Source organism: Rhea americana, unplaced genomic scaffold (genome assembly GCF_003343005.1).
Source record: "Rhea americana isolate MKP2758 unplaced genomic scaffold, rheAme1 scaffold_65, whole genome shotgun sequence".
Classification (NCBI taxonomy): domain Eukaryota; kingdom Metazoa; phylum Chordata; class Aves; order Rheiformes; family Rheidae; genus Rhea; species Rhea americana.
This window is the reverse complement of record NW_028186812.1, coordinates 1,720,944-1,742,399: the sequence shown is the minus strand read 5'-3', so window position 1 is coordinate 1,742,399 and position 21,456 is coordinate 1,720,944.

Sequence of the window (21,456 nt, the reverse complement as noted above, 5' to 3'; positions counted from 1 at the left end):
TAGGAACATAGGCATAGGAGTCACTGTACATTAGGAAGCAGGGAAAGGAGGAGTGCAGACTAACCCTTTCTTGCCATSGTTGTTCAGGTGCTTTATGTACACTGATGGGAAGTTCTTGCCTCTTTTGGGGATTTATAGCTGTGTACTTTCAGCTTAGTTCAGCCCCTGAGTCARTCTAATCCTTCCTGGGTATGGATTTATAGTGAGGAATTACCTTGTTTCGTAGCTCTAGGAATATGAGTCCAACATGCTTTGAAAGAGGTATATGTTTGCAAAACCTATAACAGAACATAGGAAAGTAATATGCTGCACCACAACTGCAGCTGAGGAAGTGGAACAAGATTTACCCATTGCTGAGTCCTTCTCCCTTCCAGTGCAAGAGGAGCAACAAGCAACATTCTTGTAGTCACATGATAATCACAGAAATTAAAATGGGGAAGCCAGGGCAACTTATATTGTATTTAGCAAACTTCCCCCAAATGACTGTGTCACATACTTGATTCCATTGCCCACTTCTGTTCTTCGGACTTCTTTTGGGACATACAGTAAGACAAGTCTGATTCTTCACTCACTATTGCAAGTTTGCTGTTAGTGAGACTCCAGTGACTTTGACTGAAGCAAATGAGAGAATAATTGAGTTCAGGGTCTCTGCTTTGAAGTCTTAACAATCTAATTTTAGACTGGGGCAAAAAMAACAAAACAAAACCCAATTAGGGAGGAAAGGAAGACAAAGTCCCTCAGGTTATGCACATGCCTTTACTGGATCTGCTACRTGTCTTTAAATAGAAGCTCTAAAACACTACTTTATGAACATCATGAAGGACAGCAAGAAGGATATTTGGTTTTATYATATGGTACTAGAATATAAACACCTACTTTTTGCATCAATCCCACAGCTAATTTTCTGCTCATGCGTGATAAAATCGCATAGGTGGTATTATGGAAAACATCTGCAAAAACATCTCCAAYTGATGCTCTTTTGTTTTTGCCAAACTAAAAAGCTTATTTTTGCAGTAAGTTGACTGTGCACCACTTCCTTTCACAGTTCAGATTGCTTGTCCTGTAAAAGAAAGTACATGAGGGATCTCATGCACCTCAKATCTTACCAACTGCACTCATGACTGTGCCACTAATTGCACCATGGCTGTACTGTTCTACTGAGCTGCACTTGAGAATGGATAAGTTAAAATCTCTTCATTAATATGTACCTTTCCTTTAATACCACTTCAGGTACTGGCCATGGTAAAACTTCAGCTATTGCACTGGTAATATAGAAATTGCAAAGAGAAAATTAATTCAATTTCTGCTTTTTAGAGCTTGCTTGCTTGCTTGTAATCACAGACTGTTTTTTTTTTTTTCCTTTTAAGACTCAATTCCCCCACTTTAGCTCAAAGCCTTTACAATTTCATACTTGGGTGTGATATTAAATTTTAATCTTTGAGGATGTTGAAATGTACTTCCTGCAGAATGTTATGGGCATAATGCAGGACACAGATCCTAAAAATGACAGCTGCCAGAATTTTGTGATTTTTGCTTGTGTCTGCCCTCAGTRTCAATGGAGTAAGCTTTCTTTGTTTTGTTTTGTTTTGTTTTCTTCTTTTCTTCAATAGTAATGTTCCTGTACGTCAAAATAGATTTCTGGTTGTAAACCTTTCCATATATCAGTTTCATCTGGAAGACAAGCAAGCAAGGGACAAGGCTGATAATTGCTATAGCAAAAGACCTTTCCCTTAATCCCGCATATCATACTCACAGTTTTTTTTCAGCTGAAACTGTTAGTGTACTTTATCCAGAGCTTTACATGCTATATAGTATTTCTTATAGTGATGATAAAAGAGTCTGCTGAACCGAAGAAAACATTAAATCCTATCAAAAGGTTGGGATTTCAGTAACAGATTTCTCAGCCAGTTGTATGTTGGAGCTCTGGTTTATACAAATTTGAAATTTATTTCTATTTACATTCAATTCTTTTCCCCCACAAAATACATTTCACAGAACTAAATCCCTTTGTCTCTTTCTCTCTATATGTACTAGAGGCTTCAAATTGCTGGTAGAGCTGGGTGGTGGGTGTTAGCATTGATTTTAATGTTTGTGTTTAAACTAGAATTTATTATTTAAATATACTTAGAGCCAAAATATTCTCACTGTTCAATTATTTACCTGTGAGATCAGAAGAGCTCTGAATTTGTGCTATGTACTTTTTATAATATGATGCTGTCAGCTTCCAGAGGTACAAATTTATTTATCCCAGGACACAAAGAGGCTTCAGACTGATCATTGTCTTTCCATTAACATTGGATAAGCCCCTAGATTATTTCCTAGCTCAAATGGGACATCCTATTGCTCTTGGCTTTTTAAAATACAGAAAGAGAGTTAATAGCAGTTTTACCTGTGTTAGATCTGAATTACTGTTTTGAGGTGCTTGTCTTGCTCCATGGGTTACTGAGAGCACTGGGGTGTGTATGTACTAATTGAGGCACCTTAATTWAGTCTAAGTTAAGAGCCACAGATGATTTTTCTGTGTAGTATATACCTTCAGGACAACTACAGCATTGGTCTAACATAGATGTTCTTTGAACTGTTTCGCACAATGAGACTTCTAGATTTCCTCAGCAGRTTGTAGATATTTTTGCCCCAAGAGAAGTTTCACTTCCTATGGTAGCTGAGGAACTCAAAGAAGATGACTAAACTTGGTCAATTGCTCTTCGAAGATGTACCATGGATTTATGACAGTGACAATAAGCATCTAATGTCCTCTGACCCCTATAAGCTGGTGAACAATATGTGGTTGAGTCCATCATGGGAAACAATCCAGATTTGAGAGTGGAAATGGACTGATTACATAGGCCAAGGATTTTAGCAGGCTTAAATTACAGTTGGGAGCAGCTGTGGCTTGGCCACAGTCCTAACTGCATAAACATGTTGCTGTGGAAGAGACTAGGAACCAGCACACCTCAGAAGGCTTTGCTTGTTGCACYGGGTGGCAGGTTTAGCTTAGTTGATTAGAGCGTGATGCTGCTAATGCCAAGGTCGTGGGATCAGTCCCTGTATGGGCTATGCTGAGGGTTGGACTAGATGATCTCCAGAGGTCCCTTCCAACCTTACCATTCTACGATCCTGCAATCCCTGTCCAGTGTCTGTATCACCAAAAACACAAAGAGGACAGGGTTCAAGTAATTCTTGGTGCCTAAATGAAACTTAAGGGGTCCTGAGGCACCTCAGTTCTGGAGAACAGTGCCAAAATACCTATCTTAGGGTGACCAGCCCAGATTTATTCATTTACATTGGAGACATTCAAAAAGTAAGGTGAGATAAACCCTGCCATAAGTGCTAGATACCAATCTAATCAGTACAGTTAGTAAATGCCTAACAGTCTCCATCTTCCTAGAGCTGTTGTTCCAAGTGCATATTTTCCCTTTGAAACTGTTTGTGATCCACAAGAATTTTGTACCAAACTCTTCCAGGGGCCCATTTGATAGACCTTATGTCAGCCCAGACAAATTACTCTGACAGCCTCATTAATGGTGTTGCCATTTGACTGCTTTGCATGCAGGCGGTTAGTACTGAGCAGCTTCAAATGAATCATAAGTTTCAAGCACTGAGATGTAGATATAGTACATGCAATGAAAAAATGTTACTGTTGTTTCATTAGATAAAAATGCTAAAAGAGTTTGCATATGGACCAAGAACTATTCAAATGACATTTAAAATGCAACTGAAGCAATACTGCAGAGGACTTAATTTCAGTGTATTAAAATCCTCAAAAAAAAAAAAAGAAAAAAAAAGAAAAGAAAAGAAAGAAAAGTAAAACCCTGGAGAGACAGCTCTTTTCCTGTTTTACAGAATTCATGAATTTGAGCTAAAAAGGGGGACCAAAGAGAGTTCTGGATGAATTGATGAGGTTTGAAATAGTTCTGAGCTTCTTAAGAGAAGTATCATCAGAAAATAGCAGTAATCATATGTAAGTATTCCTCCATATCTTGAAACTCTGAATGAAAATACTTTACTGATGATAATTTGAAAGGGATTGTATCTCTCTGCCTCTGATTCTGATGTTTTTAAAGCTGGATACTAATTAATAAAGTTAGATTCTGGATGAAAGAAACCTGTTTCAAAAGCGAGACTAACAGAGCTTTTCAAATCTGTCCAGGAGAGCATCRCTGTGATGGCTTCTGCATTGGTTTTTCAAAGACGGCTGGGCATTCGTCAAGGTTCTACAAGCTTGAGGTGATCTGAAACSAGCAATGACAATTGCTTAGAAGCATCTGTTTCTAAAACTGTTCCAAAGTGGCACATAYATCTTCTAGATTTTATGTACCATCTATAAATTTCATAAAAGCCCAATTACTTCCCTAGCACAAGACTTTATCAAAGCAGACCAAAAAAACCCAAGAAAGGGTGATGACCCAGAAATATTTGAAAGCAGACATAAGTCTTACCACACCAGGGCTTCCTTTTGCTCCACAGTCAGTGAGATTACACCCTCAAGGGTGTACTGCAGGCTTGAATCCAACAGCAAGTTCAGACTTAGCTACAGCACGCAGATGTGGTACTGGCAACAAAAGTCAGTAGGTGCCAAGCACAGCTGGCACCTTGTCACAGCCAAGCACTCATGCATACAGGGGGAATATACGAGGTCAGGGGCTAGGCTGAAACCACTATGGTTCTCCAGAAGATATCCACAGCTTATGTTTTCCACATTGCACTTGTCTGTATTATACTAGACAGTTCCTTGGAGCAGTTTGAAGCTGAGGCTGCTTCTGAGGCCCAGCACTGTACATCAGTGCTGTCTTTTCAAGTAGCTTGCATTCAGCTCAATTTGAATTCTGCCTGCTAATCCTACCCTCTTTGCAGCAGGCCATGTCATGACCCTTCCAGGAGAGAATGAGTCTTTTCCTTTTTTTTCCCCTACCTAACGTTGTCAGTCCCTAAGCAGATGGGGTTGTTGCTGGAGATTGCAGTGTTGGGCTCAGTACTCAGTAAATTGGCTCAGGATTAAACTTTAACCACATAGCTCACATGAAATTGTCTCCAGAAATACCAGTCAGATAACACTAGAGCCAGAACCAGAGCTAAGATCCCTCTGAGATGAGTGGCTTCAGTCTGCATGTAATATACCTTTTAGCCCCCTTTAAATGGGCTATGAAGCTGAAAAGCATGGGATATGGTATGCTTAATCCCACTCCAAGCCAGTTTGTTTTGTTGCAAGAACAGTGCAGTCAGCTTCACTGTCACTTGAAAATAAACTTACTGACATTTACCAGGACTTGGAAACTGTTTCCAATCTGAGAGTCTTTGTATATTGCAAGGCGAATGGTAGCTTCACTGAAGTTCACTAAGACCCTCTTACTGGCTTCAATGAAGCCAAAGTTTAACCATATACTGCTTTTACTGGCTGTAATGTAAGTAAGAGTAATGTGCTACACAYTGATTTCTGATGGCTACAGGGCCTGAGTAGCAGTGTGATACGACCTGCTCAGCACCCACTGGCCTGATGCTGCTACCTTGTGAGTACTGAGGGGTTTTTTGGCTGCAGTTAACACATACAATTTCCTCCAGCAAAGTCAGGGCTGTCTGGGAGGGCACAGTCCTTCTCCCCCAGATTGTTCCCCATCGTGACTGCTATGTCATGTCCAGAGGGACCTGAGCACACTCTGCCCGTGATAGTCCCAAAATGGGAAGTTACCAGGAAGTGTGATACCACAGCCTAATTTTCTGGCTGTGAGGCAGGTTGGCTCAGGGGTATAGTATTTGCCTGAGTTTATCAGTCTTCTTAAGGATCAAAAATTGTCTCTAGCACAACACGGGGCTAATAATGCACTGTGTGGACTTACAGCAAGCATTTCCAGTAGCACAGAGATCTACTGAACCATCCTTCATCGCATGGTATAGCCATGCCTTAGTACTAATGCAATTTGTAATAAATCCACAATCTTCTGTTATGATTGAAGCCTCCAGTCCACTCTTATGATTAGTTACATCTTCTTTAATGTTTAGAATTGAAAACMTGTCCTGTGGAATGTGGTTGCAATTCTTTTTTTCAGCTTATTTTCTCAACATTTAAGGCTCCTCTGTCGTTATCCCTGTGCCCACCTCCAGCTCAGAATTTTAATCACGATGGAGGTCAGAAGACAACAGGGAAGCAAAAACCAGCCCTGCAAGCGAAATGGGGGCTGTAGTTGGACACACTCAGGGTGTCCCTGGTTTCGAATGGTGCTTTTAAGGCACAGTTAAGCTGGACCACATCCCACCACCTGGTGAGCTGCTGCAGCTCCTCACATTGAACTGATCACCCAGCACAGCAAGGAGCTGAGATGTGGTAGTCTATCCGCTGCAGGGCACAGCAGCCAGGGGAATGTCTTGCTCTTTAAAGTCTGTGCTGAAGTTAAGCAGCCTTGTTTAACTGGCTTTAGCTGTTTAGTTAAATAAATTATAGAAGCCTATGAGGAGCTGAACAGCTCCCTCCCACTTTCTCTCATAAGCCTCTCCTCTGTTGGCTGACTTGTAACAACAAAAGTTTGTTACAGTGGTAACTTCGTGGTCTCTCATCAAGCACTACTGCAGAACATCGCAGCACCCAAGAGTCCCTGCTGAACTCAAATTACTGCCACTCCTTTCCTCCAGCAATTATAGTCCCTTTTCTAAAGACACAGAGACTGCCATGGACATGCCATGGGGCATTCCTGCATTGTTTATAAAGAGCTGATGCACTTTACCACCGCCAACTTTCTTCAGCTTTTGGGTCAGGCAGTTCACATCTCTGAATTTACATGCCTCAAGTTCTTGTTCTTGATCTGTGTCAAAAGCACTTCATGGGCTTTGAACTGTTTTCTCAGAGTGTGCTTTCTGTCAGATTCATATGCTGTTTACATTTACAAAAGCACTTGTACCAAGTTTATTGTGAAACATAGGGTCTGCCTGCGGAAAAAAAAACTGTCCGCAGAGCTTGCAAATTAGACGCAGCAGTGTGCATGCTCACACACACTCAAGTGTACCCTCAYCTGCAATGTACACATGCAGAGCCTGACCCAGCATGGTCTCCTTGGCTCCCTCCCATTTGCCTTTGCAATGATACCAGCTGACTGATGATGGAGCAGAAGTTATTTCCTAATAAGGACCAGAAATATCTATTGCAAAGGGAGATAGGACTGATACACATGATACGTTTGTAGTTCATCTTACATACAAGGGTGACATGCAGAGAATCATATCTTGGGAATGTAGAGGGGACCAGGGCACTCCTAGCAAAGTGGTTGGGTAAGGACCGGGTGATATATTGTATCAGAGATGTAACCAAGATCTCAGTAAGGAGCACTGGGAGGAAAGAGCAGTTCCCTGCAGGGTCATCATCTGACAGCAAGCAGACCCACATCCTGCTACCACACCCCCAAGGACCAACTTTAAAGGCTTTAACTACACTTCCCCTTCCTTCTCATTGCCACCATGTTCTCTCATGGAGCAGGCAGCGATGGAGAGCCTGTGAGGGAAGGATTGACATGTATGGATGTACAGCCATGAGGCAGGGTGGACATCAGGGAGCAGTGATGGCAGGTTCAAGAACGGAGGCTACCAAACACACTCATCACTGCTCTGACCTTAACTCTTCTACATAGAATCATAGAATCAGTAAGGTTGGAAGGGWCCTCTGGAGATCATCTAGTCCAACCTCCCTGCTCAAGCAGCGTCACCTACAGCATGTTAGACAGGATTGCATCCAGGTGGGCCTTCAAGATCTCCAGAGAAGGAGACTCCACAACCTCTCTGGGCAACCTGTGCCAGGGCTCCGTCACTCTCACAGGGAAGAAATTCCCCCGCATGGTCAGGTGGAACTGCCTGTGCTTCAATTTCTGCCCATTGCCTCTTGTCCTGTCACACGGGACAACTGAAAAGAGTTTGTCCCTGTCCCCTTGACACCCTCCCTTCAGGTACTTGTACACATTGATAAGATCCCCCCTCAGTCTTCTCTTCCCCAGACTAAACAGGCCCAGCTCTTGGCAGCTGTTCCTCATAGGGCAGATGCTCCAGCCCTCTGATCATCTTTGTAGCCCTACGCWGGACTCTCTCCAGTAGCTCCATGTCTCTCTTGTCCTGGTGAGACCAGAACTGGACACAGGACTTGAGATGAGGCCTCACCAGAGCTGAGTAGAGGGGCAGGACTACCTCCCTCCACCTGCTGGCAACACTCCTTCTAATGCACCCCAGGAGACCAYTGGCCTTCTTGGCCACAAGGGCATGTTGCTGGCTCATGCTCAACCTGTCATCCWCCAGCACTCCCAAGTCCTTCTCTGCAGAGCTGCTCTCCACAAGGTCAGCCCCCACCTTGWACTGGTGCCTAKSGTTATTTCTCCCTAGGTGCAGGACTCTGCATTTGCCCTTCTTGAACCWYCTGAGGTTCCTCTCTGCCCARCTYTCCAGCCTGTCYAGGTCTCTCTSAATGGCAGCACAGCCCTCTGGTGTGTCAGCCCCTCCTCCCAGCTTGGGATCATCAGCAAACTTGCTGAGGAGGCACTCTGTCCCCTCATCCAGGTCATTGATGAGGAAGTTGAAGAGGATGGGACCCAGTACTGAGCCCTGGGGGACACCACCAACCACAGGCCTCCAACTAGACTCCACGCCACTGATGATGACCCCCTGAGCTCTGCCTTTCCGTCAGTTCTCAGTCCACCTCACTGTCCACTCATCTAACTCACACTTCCTGAGCTTCTCTAGGAGGCTGTTATGGGAGACAGTGTCAAAAGCCTTGCTGAAGTCAAGGTACACAACRGCCACTGCTCTGCCCTCATCTACCTAGCCAGTCATTGCATCAGAGAAGGCTATCAGATTGGTTAAGCAGGATTTCCCCTTGGTGAATCCATGCTGGCTACTCCTGATCACCTTCTTTTCCTCCATATGTCTGCAGATGACATCCAGAGTGAGCAGTTCCATCACCTTTSCAGGRATGGAGGTGAGATTGACCAGCCTGTAGTTTCCTGGGTCCTTCTTCTTGCCCTTTTTGAAGACTGGAGTGACATTGGCTTTCTTGCAGTCTTCAGGCACCTCTCCAGTTCTCCAGGACCTTTCCAAGATGATGGAGAGCAGCTTGGCAACAACATCCACCATCTCCCTCAGTGCCCGTGGGTGCATCCCATCCRGGCCCAYGGATTGGTGGATGTCTAGCCTGCCCAGAAGGTCTCTAATCCTTTCCTCAACCAAAGGAAAGTCTTCCYTTYTCCAGACTTTCTCCCTCACRTCCAGGCTCTGGGATTCCTGAGGGCTGCCCTTAGCAGTGAAGGCTGAAGCAAAGAAGGCATTCAGAAATTCTGCCTTCTCTATATCCCTKGTCACCAGGGCCCCTGCCCCATWCAGTAGCCCACATTTTCCCTAGTCCTCCACTTGCTCCTGCTGTATTTGAAGAAGCCCTTCTTGTTGTCCTTGACATCCCTTGCCAGACTCAATTCCAGCTGGGCCTTAGCCTTCCTCGCTGCATCTCTACATCCTCTGACTGCATTCCTATAATTCTCCCATATTAATTTGTACATATTAGTATGTAACTGATATCAGACATATATAAATAAAACCAATCACTTCTGAATTCTTTATACTCTACTGGTAACTCAGAAGTTGGGGGGATGGTATTCACATCTACTTTCAGATCTCCTGTAACTATTTCTTCAGTTTCCTGTGGGCTGCTTTGGCTGCAGAACTGTCAGTATAGTGAACAGGCCAATTTAAGTCTAGGGTCCTTTGCATCAGCAACTGAAATGCTATTGCCTCTGCTTTGTTAGTGGAACTGAGTAGGGCCCCAGAGTCTTCACTTTCAAAGGTTTTTGAGTTTGAGTGTTTGTTTATTTTTGAAGTAGGCTGACTCCTAGCACAAGAGAGAATAGTGGAGTTTCAGAAAGCTCCTGGAGACGTTTGCGCTTAAAGCTGAATTTTCAGGAAGGTAGTTTCAAAACTGCTTCCAAAAGGGAAAAGATGCTTCTTTTTTTTTTTTGTAAGAATTTGTAAATCAGAACAGATCATAGCTGGACTCCTTGGGTGGAGTCCACTTCTGTAAACTATTTCAAGTCCCTATTTATTGATTTTGAAACAAAACATGCATGTTTGTACGTTCTTCTCTGCAACAAATAAAATCTGATAAGCAGAAAAGATACAAATTAGATTAAAAATAATCCTGGTAACATTATAAATGTTATACACTTTTTGAATCCTGTCACACAGGAATGTCTAGTTTGAATGCCACTTTCACACATAAAGGATACACAAGGATTTAACAAGGTCAATGGACAGCATTTGTGACAATGAAATGAGTGCACAGCTGTCTCAGCAGTGAGGAACTTTGGCAACTTAGCGCACAAAGAAAGCAAATTAAGATCCAGCAGTTCAGCACCTGGCTAGAGAAAAGAGAGAAATGTGAAAGGTGCCATGTTTGGGTAACAGCAAGTGGAAATGATAGGCTGGTATTATTAATGCAGCTCAACACTTCATATTATTATTCTGTGTTTTCCAATTACTGGAATTTTGTTGACCACCAAGTATGAAACACCTTAAGCTGGCTGCTCATGTCAGCCTGAATTCTGGGGACAATTTCAGTTAAAGTATTAAAAAAGTCCAGGTAGCTGTTTTGGCAGTCCTATACTTTGACCCACAATTTGAAAATACGCCCCCACAGCCAGCAATGTGCTTTTCACCCTGAAGAAAATCCATATGCAGTTTATAATCTTTATCATGGCTGAAGTGGGAATGAAGAATATGTCCTCTGCTCAGTTTCCCACGCTGGATCAAGGAAATACGGACGATGAAATTATCTGATTCGAATGTGGAGGGGTTGAGGGCCAGGCTGATAGTGCAGAGGGGGCGAGTAGCTGGGGAAGAGGAGCTCRGTGGGAACAGCTCAGGCTGACTGCTCAAGGAAACAGAGATGGAAAGCCTGAAGGACTGAGACAACGCCTGATGAGGTGAGGTGCATGTGCCTGGCACGAGTAGTTGGGGGTAAAGAAAAGTTCTGGACAGAACAGACAAAAAGCATCTAGTACTGAAAAAAAGCTGGAGGAGAAGGCATTTGTCCATCAGCACCAAAGGGAGGACGTAGGTGCCAGAGCAGGCCCGTTCCTCTCCTTAGCAGTTGCCTGTGCATGCAGTGGCCCAGAGGGCTGTACCCCAGGTTCATACAGATGGCACCTTATACTGCCACTATTACAAGGGGATATTGCCCCCTGTGAATGGTTGTATTTTCTCATTGGTAAGTGCTTGAAAGACTTGTGGTCCTGGCTGCTAGACTGGACCCTGGGATAGAGCCTAGACTAAGTTTGTTTAATCCTCCTCTCACCCTTATATTTTTAAATTTCGGATATTGAAATCTTCTCAGTCGTTCATTTTCAGTTATAAAAGAAGGTAATTAAAATGGATGATGGAAGCACATTTAGAAAAATAAGGCTGCACTAACTATACAGGGACAGAGAAAAATCATATTGGCCAAAGCAGTGCAGCAGTTATATTTTACTACCTACAGCACTAGTTAGAAGGCGTGGGAACTGTCATATGTTTTGCATTATAATTGGAACCATAGCTCTTGAAAGCACTGATTATGCTATGTTTCTATAGTGCTAAAGCCCTGGTTACCTGGAATGCTAACAGCATCATTCCCTGCAGCAGTGCTTTCTGTGCAGCATTATCTTTTAGGAAATAGACTTTTTTGCTTTATTTTACTCATTTTAATAGATAAGGATTAATTTTGAGAAAAGCAGACCAAGGGAATGAATTAGGAAAACAAAACTCACCTCRTATTGGAGATAGTCCAATAGACTTTGGACAATAGTCCAAGTAGAATTTGACACAAATCATTGCATTGACATAATCAATTTTTTTCTAATCAGTTGAGTTCTTGAAGACCAAGACTGGAGTCAATTCCAGTCTTTTTATCTTTTTTATCTTTTTCTCTTTATGGACCTCTGCTTCTTACACTCTTTCCTATATGCCCAACTTTAACAGGAAGGAGGATAGTTTCCAAAGTATCAATTATATGTCTCTTCCAGGATGAGACAACTGTGGATTCAGCTTTGCATCCTTCTAACGGAACAGGTCCAGAAGTGGCAAGTCTCATTTCTTGAATAAGGTCATTACCCTCTCAGCTCTAACGTAGATTAGGTAGGAATGAGGGAGAGCTTACGAATCCTAGAGTTAATCAGGTGACATGTGAGCATGCTCAGCGTGTTGAGTGACAGTGAGAAGGCAAAAGCACAGGGATGCTTCTGCCAAATGTGTTTCTGCTTATGCATGAAGTGACCTCAGTGTATTCCTACTTCGTTTTACCGAAAAGAAAAGAAAAGAAAAGAAAAGAAAAGAAAAGAAAAGAAAAGAAAAGAAAAGAAAAGAAAAGAAAAGTAAAAAGAAGTCTTAAGGTCAGGAGGGATTTTTTGAANGAAAAGAAAAGAAAAGAAAAGAAAAGAAAAGAAAAGAAAAGAAAAGAAAAGAAAAGAAAAGAAAAGAAAAGAAAAGAAAAGAAAAGAAAAGAAAAAAGAAGTCTTAAGGTCAGGAGGGATTTTTTGAACTCTAAATCCCAGGGTGGAATTTGAGAATTTCTATGTTGAAATACAAATAATATCTGAGTTTCTTTATTTAGCTGCTTTTTTTTTACAGTGAGAGAGAGAAATAAGCACTAACACATGACTCCCTTTTTCTTAAAGTAGATGTCTAAAGGAGATCAAATGAACTGTGTGCTGAAATTTCCAGTTTTTCTCTACCTACTGTAAAAGTCAAGAGACTGACAAGCTCAAGTGTAGACTTAAAAAAGCAGATGGGARGAATCCAGCCTAGTGCCACAGAGGCACTCTGCTGACCTGGGATAGGTGTTCTAGGTAAGGAAGGAGAAAGAGCTACTGATAAAACTTTTCCTTGGCATTTTCTAATAACTKCTTGAGGTTTCCTAATCCTACTGTATCCATAGGCCACTTTTTTTTTWAAAAAAATATATAATTTATGGGGTATGGATTGTGAGAATGATCAGTCTGATGGGGACGATCACTGTGATCTCTTTGTGCAGTCTGTGTTTCACGGACTGCAAAGTGTAAATTGTGGGACTGCCTAGGATCTGACGTCAGCTCCACATGCAACGAAATTGTTTCCAGATAACCTAGCTCATGACCTCCGATTAGTGTAATTTCAACGAAGTACATCTTTTACTCTCAAGATGCATTAATCATATAGATCTTCACAAATGAGACACTATAGTAGGTATATATCATGAATGGTAATATAAATGATAACTTTTCTAATTRTACAGTCTGAAATAGGTTGATAAAATATTAAAACAGCCTAAAATAGGTTGTTTTGTGCCCAACTCTCACATYTATAATTTCCATCTGGTGTGCAGAAGGAAAACTTGTTTTCGCCTAAATATGTCATGCTGTTAAATGTATGTTGCTTATGATCTTGAACACAAAAGGCACATTTAACATCAGTAAGATGAAAAATGTAACACCAGTTCTTTTGCGTGAGAGTAATCTAACCAAAAGCTTTCTTTTTTCCCCACTGAAATTGATCTGAGCTCTTCTGGGAGAGAGACTTTTGTACATTGTTTAGCTTGTTCGCAATGGTTTGTCTGGTGTACTTGCAGAAGCATATTTATCATGGCTGTCACCCTACATGTAGAGCCAGGTTTAAGTGCTGCAGGATGATAATTATGAGAACTACTGCGGTTTATACATTACAAATGGATCCAAGGCATAAGAGCTGACCAGATCTCRTGAAGATTTAAAATCTTTACTCTCTTGAGGTAACTGGTGAAAACAGCTGATTAATAGAGGGCCAGAGCAGTGGTTGAGGCATTTGCACTTATTATCTCTTCATTGAGATAATGCAGCTAGGAACAGAAGCTGGATTATAAGGCACAGATCTGGTCTTCTGGGTTGGGTTATAAACCAGGAATTAGAACAGGCCTTCCTCTATTAGTTCTGTCATTTCATGGAAGAATAGCACTTGGAAGACTGTGTTCGGACCATGCAAATCTCTTTTTCTCTWGTAGTCAGGAAATAGCAATGCCAAATATGCCCGGAAAAGACAACAAAATGCTCTCATGCATGCCTGACACTTATTATTCTTTCATTTACTGTTTCAACCTACAGAAAAGAACAGTTCTTAACCATTAATATTGTATTTCATATTCTTTGGATAACAACAGAGCATCTCTRATACAGGAAAAGTAATTAAGAGCATATTAGCTACAATTAGGTATCAGCAGTTCATAGTAGAATAGGTAGAAAAACATAACAGGACCATACAAGGAGGAAGGAGAAGAAATAGGGAACACTCTGTTGTATTTTTCATTATCAGTGCTAGTCAAAGAGTCCTGAAGCCAAACTGTGCCTTGATCAAAATGCCCGGATTTAATGGCATGAATTGCCTCACAGCCTGCATACTGTGCAGGCCAAAGATAGGGAAGCTAATTTTCCTTGGCCCTTTCAGCAGGAGCAGATAACAGGGCTCCTTCCTGGGCACAAGTACAGTACCAGGTCCCAGTTTTAGTTTTACTGTAAGGCTGTTCAAGGACTGCACTGGAATAGCAAATAGAGATTTTTTTCCAATATCTAGTTTTTACATATTCTTTGGATAGTCTATGTCTTGTTRTGCTTGTAACAGCATTTCCTTTAGATTCAATTATATTTCTTTAGAATGAATAATTTTTTTCTCATTTGTGTATTTTAAAAAGTCAATTGCTTCACCTTTCAGTCACTTTAATTTTGTTAAGCTACCTGAGCATTTAAAAACTCTTCATACAACACATGCTCTCTGCTCCTCTGATCTCCCACATTCTCTGACCGTCATTTCTGTTCTTCTCTGCACCTGTTTCAGTTTGAATTCACCTTTCTTGAACATGCCCATGAGGATTTTAGGAGTTTACTCTACAAAGGAAATTGGAGTGTTTTGGGTATGTTATTAAAGGAATGGAATTTACAGTGTTGAATTATGCATCATAATTCTTTTTATGCTGCATTGAGAAGGTCAGGTACACGATGAATACTGGGATGTGTAAGCTTATCAAGAAGTGCCMAAAAGAGGGAGAAATCTGATATGTTGTTTGTAGCATAAGATTTAGATGCCTACATGGTTTAGTAACAATTTGCACTAATTTTACTCTGGAAGAATGAGAGGATCAAGTTTACTTTCAATTTTRCATCCATAGATCATATTTCAGACGCTTTGAAGCAATGATCTACTGGTGAAAACAYTGGTGGCTGTAGGTCTCATATAACTTTAGATATTTACAGTGTAGACATCTACACCTCAACCAGTCATCTGGATTGTCTGGCAGCGGAGAAAAAACAGGCACTTCTGTGGCACTTTCACCTTCAACAGATGTCTGAAATATCTATTTCCCTTTGTTGATTACTGACAGCTAACTCAAATAGGGAGTTCTTCATTTCAGCTATCAAAAGTGTGAGATGAATCCCCCCCAGCAAAAGTCTTGGTTCTCACCCTAAGACTCCTGCTAGAAATGACACCCAGCATAGGTGGTGAAGTTTCTTGGTTTATTAGAAGGAGCTTTGGTATTGAATGCTTGCAAAAGTATAGTTTTAATGCCCCCACTGTATCTCTCACTGTTGTTTCATGTTATTGACTACTGTGTTTAATTCTACCCTCCTTCACCACAAACTGAAGAAATAATGTTAAATTATACACAGCAACATGAATAACATGAGTAACAGTCCTTTTTTAGAATTCAGAATAATCTACTGACTGATTTAATGACTAGTTAATGTTTACTTCCAGGAAGCTCTTAAAGGCATTCCTCCCACATACACATTACAAAAAATAGGAAAGATGACTGAGAGAAAAAAATTCATTGATCTTCTTTAGTTTTGTTTCTTAGGAAATGCCGCTCATATGGTTGGTTGGTGTCTCCAGGAACTGGAGAGCATCATCTCATTCGGGTTTCTTATCAGATTGTGATGTCCTACCAACAATGAATGGCAGTGGCACATGGCTTCAGAAGATGTTGAGGGTATGASAGAAGAGAGTGCCCAAACTGCTTTTCTTCAGCATAGTCCTCACTGTTTATTTGGAACATTTCCCCTGCTCTCTCASGGACTGTTTTTGTGCCTTTAGACCRGATAGGTGAATCTGGGCTGTGAAGAAAAGCTCTGTAGTCTGCTAAGCAGTGATCTTGTGAAATTAGCTTGGCTCAGTTGTAGGCTGTGGTGCCAGTTGTCCAGCTGAGGTAATGGGAGAGTACAGATATCATATTTTATTTTGAAAAAATCCTATCATACAGTCAAATGAATTCATTACATGTATCACTCCTTTCACARCAATTACATACGCCTTTCCTGAAATATTTGGACCTTTTACTAACACATACTTGGGAAAACTGTGGAAGCTCATAATTCACTCTAATGACTTTTAATTTCAAAATGAGTACTATTTTACATTTCTACTTATAATTCAAGTTTTTCCAGGCTCAACATAAGTGTGGGCTGATGTTCTTCACATGGATGAACATTCTGTACACAGTATTCCAGATGAGCTCTCACCACAACTTTTGCAGTGATATCAGTTCTTTCCTGTGAATTGATTAGTGGGCCTGTTGGAAATTCAGTTGAAATTATAGATTTCATTTAAACTACTCACAAAAAAAAATTTTAGAATATTCATAAAAAAAAACAGTTAAACTGCCTATCTAAAATGCACAAAATGCTCAATGTTCCAACTTCCAAACCTGACAAACGCGTTCTGTCTCCTTTTTCAGAGATAGCAAACCAACTCATTACCTAGAACACTACAACATGTGGCTTTATCAGTTAGGACTGTCATGTTGAAAATGACATCTCATTTTACTCATCTTTGAGTGACATAAATACAGGTCTGTCGCAGGAAGGAGAAAACAAAAATCTTTCACCTTTCCCCATCTCATTCTTTCAATACAGCCTGTTCTGTTTACAGTTCCTCATCTAATATAGACCAAAACTCAAAGTTTTTTACTCCTCCCCTGGAGGAAATGCATAGGCAAAGTGTGTGTGAACTAACCCTTTCAAGGCTTGCTCACATTTCTTCTGGAGCAACAAAAGAGGAGCTGTGGTTTGTGAGAGCCAAGGCTTTCTTGGTAATCTTCCTGAGATAGTGTAAGAAACACAGTTTAACGCAAAGCACCTCTGTTATTTTTAAGTGTATCTGAGGACTAGAATTTGCTACTGAGAATCAAAGCTCTCAGTTCATATGTAAATAATTCTTATATCACAAAGTCAGTTTTTAAAAATGTTTAATTGCTAACAGCAACATGGCATGGATGCTCTGTTTCTCTTTCTGATGTGAACTGGCTGCATTTGAGACTAACTTTTGCAAACAGAGCATAGCCAGCAAGAACACTGCCACTGGAGACCACTGTTAGCAGAAATGTAGGCTCAGAGAGTGATTTCCTTTAGGGAGTTGAAAGGTCTATTAACTTAACAGAAATGGCAAGTTCTACCTCTTACATCAAGTTTTTCTTTTTAATCTCCAGAGCTTATAGTTCATGAAAATCCTGGAGGAAAGAAAAGTGAAAAAAAAAAAAATACAGTACTATCACCATGAAGTAATAAAAAGGGGTGTTAAGAATTGCCTAACAACATAGCCTTTTAAAGTCTATTCATAGGACACATTTAACAAGAATATTCATTGCAAAAGCAGATTCTTTGTTCTTAACAGGCATGTCCTCACAGTCTCTCTGCTGCACAGTATCAAGTTCGTTACCATAGTGCAGTACAGGGAGCGCATGTGCTTCAACTATTTAAAGTCATAATTGCATATGGTGCTGTAGTCTCAGGAACGCTGATGTTTGCAGTATTTTAGGAGAGCAAAGTAGCCTCAGGCCAGCATTTTTAGTAGACATGAATTACATTGTTTCCATAGGTTTAGAATATTTTTTTAACATTTCCTCCAACTTAATCCTATGCAAGAAATCACTTAAATACTTTTGCAACTGATGGATTTCTGCAATGACAGAATGCAGTTGAAGCAGGAAAGTTTATATGGAAAAGTAGAACCAATTGACATTCCTGGAAAAATCCTCCACATAGAGTTTTCAGTTCACAACATTTCTTCAGTTCTGAAACCTGAAAGAATTTCAACTTTTCAAATTTTTCTTTCCTCATGTATCGTTAAAAAAATAAAGTAGAGTCAAATAGAAGGGAAAGGGGAAAATACAGGCTTCACATTGTATCCTAGTGATTCAGATAAAAATGTTATTTTCTAAATTCCACTGAATATATATAAGGAATTTTGATATTGTTTTGATGAATAGTTGTTTATTAGTTTACTATAAACTAGTTATTAATTAATGTTATTTTTCCTTCTGCAATATAGTACAATTGGAAGTCTATAACACAAGCTTTATTTCTCCAGAAGTATATCGGAAACAAATATTATTCTCAGATTCAGAGAGATCTTTTGATTCATCTCTCAGATCTTTTGATTCTAGAAGGACCAGTCAGGATTTCAAAATATTAATAAACTTGATAAGTTACATGCTCTTTCTGTATAAGACATTAAGGCAAATTAGAGCACTAAATAGGCAGGGAAAAAGGCAGGAAATGGGAAAATGGGAAAAGGCAGGAAAACTGCAAAAACATCAAGATAAAAATAATCAAAACTTTTATTAACGGTTGATTTTCAAGGACAGTCTCCTGCAAAATCCAGAATGATCTATCCTGATAAGCAGAAAGTCAAGTAGAGGCAACAAGAAGCCTCCATGGATGAACAAGTTGGACATGATTAACTCAAACATAAGTGGAAGCAGGGACARGTAACCCAGGAAGAATATAAATGTCAGAGACTCTGTCTGAGTGTGCAGGGATGGRATTAGGAAAGCCAAAGCCCATCTGGGGTTGAATCTAGTGAGGGACATGAAGGGCAACAAGAAGGACTTCTACAGGTATATCAGCAGCAAAATTAAGACTGAAGAAAGACTGCTGCTGAATGGGGCAGGGGACCTGATGACGAAAGGAAGAGTCTGAGGTGCTCAATGTCTTTTTCACTTCGGTCTTTATTGGTAAGACTGACCTCAGAAATCCCAGCTCCCTGAGACCCATGGGAAAGTCTGGAGCAAACACTCACCCTCAGTGTAGGCTCAAGTTTGGGATGGGGGTTGTAGATAGTCTCCAGAGATCCTTSCAGCCTCAGTGTTACTCCTATTCTGTGATTATGTAAAATACAAGCATATATAGCTGTGGTCACTGGTTAAACATTTATACCTTGGTAGCTCAAAACAAATCTTTTTAAAGATGAAAAGAATGTAAGGGACCTTAACATTCCCTTCATAATAATAATCCTTTAACTTATTCTATTCCTACTAGAGAGCAAAATGATGAGTTCAGAAAATCAATTTTAGCAATAACAGTCTAAGTATTTTACATTTATAATTCATGAATTGTTTGCAGAAAGCCTAAGATATGTTTTAGAAATGTTCTCTGTTTGTAAGGAACAGAGAATAGAAAAGAGTATAGGCATTCTCTGCTTTTTCCTCCCCACTGCTTGATGAAGGGAAAAGTTTCATTTTAGGTATGATTTCTTTTTCTATTTCCAGTTAATAGCCCCAACTATCAATGAGAATTTTATTTTTCCYGGTGTATGTCAACTTGTGTCCAGTTTGCCATGGATATCCTATAGCAAAGTAACATTTAAATGAAGTTTACAGTACTAGTTGTTCATATCATTAAAACCTATCTAGCCCTTGTTGAATCAAGAAATTTTAAGCTGTCTGAAACCTTTATATTTCCTTTCAGCTTCTGGAAATATATCACTCTCACATACCCTGATATACAAATGCATTAAAGCATCTGGCTTGTTGAAGAAGTAAATAGTGAGCCGATCTTCAGTGGCTTTGTTTACATGCTCAGGAGACGCATGTATTTACATGCATGCTAAATTATGTATTCTGGTGGTGACAAACTGGAAGGGATAGCTTTTTGAACCATCATCTACATCCCTACATATGGGAGTATTAACTGTGCAAAGAACCTCCATCTCCTTCCCACCTCACCAGTCACAGCATACCCAGTGCTTCTATCCCTTCCCAGTTCTCCCTTTGCTTTACACAGTAATTATTTGCCTGCTATCATTCTTAAATACCATTAGCATTATGCAGTATAATACAGTTGCAGAATATTGATGGCACTCTGAGTCGACCCAGTAATTACTGCGGAAAGGCCCAGAAAGGCTACTGTACATTATAAAAGCATTAAAGTGTGAGCACTATGCGATAATGATGGAATTATCCTTACTCACTTCCTGCCGCTTTCTGAATGTCACACACAAATTCAATACTAGATAATCACATTCCTACCTGGTCATTTTCCACCTTTAGTCTTTATATCATCTCAGAGACAACTGTATTCCTTTTCTGCAACAGTCATGTAGGCTTGACTAACAAAAGCTTGCATAAAGAATTAAACTTGTTAATAAAGAGGAACATTTTTCTTGTTTCCTTTTTTTTCTTCACTTTCTGATGAACTATTTTTTTTTCTTCAGGCTATAGTTCGTGAATTGGAAGATAATGCGGATTCCCACTCAGAATGATCATTATTAGACGGTCCTTTCTTTTCTTTTCTTTTTTTTTTTTNATTATTAGACGGTCCTTTCTTTTCTTTTCTTTTTTTTTTTTGATCATTTGTAATGAAATAGTCCACAGAATATGAATTGCCCAGCACATGACACAGCGAAGATAAGAAYATAAGAACAAAAGAAATGCCTTTCTGGGTCAGACCAGTGGTCCATGTAGCCCATTTTTCTGTYTGTCATTGCAATTTGAGATGCTATTTCAGGAGGGCACAGGAGCCACACCATTTTCTGCTGTACTCCCAACATCCCCCATTTTAAATCAAGCTCTCACCAGTTTCAGTAACTTTCTGTAATTCAAGTATTGTGCAATTTAGTGCATAAAAGTTCTACATTCACGTTACCCACTGCTTTTATGACTTTGCAAACTTCAGTCATATTCCACCAAGATTTCTCCACTCCAAACTGAAGAGTCCTGGCCTTCTTAGTCTGTTTTCCTAAGGCAGCTCCTCCATCCTCTTAGGTCTTTCCACTACATTTTTTGTTGATGTGGAGATCAGAAGTAAACATACTTCTCAAGATGTGGCTATACCATGGTTTTTGTAGCCGCAAAATGCTGTATTCTGTTTTGTTCTCAGTTGTCTCCTTGATGATGTCCAATATTTTTTTGGCCTTCTGACTGTTGCTGCCATATGAGCCACTGTTCAGATGCAAGACCATAATTTAGATGTTTCGACTGAAACACGTTTCCAGGACCAAGTCTTAGTCTGCTGTTACCCTCCAGTGTCATATCACCTTCCTYTAGTGCAGCTTATATACAAAGCTTTGTGTGCCATCTCAGGGCACGGACACAGCTCAGGGAGCACACTGAAGTTTAGCTCACTCTCTCGTTCAGCTTTATAAGCTATAGCTAGAAATAGCCATTCTTGAAAGGGAGGATGCTGCCACTTT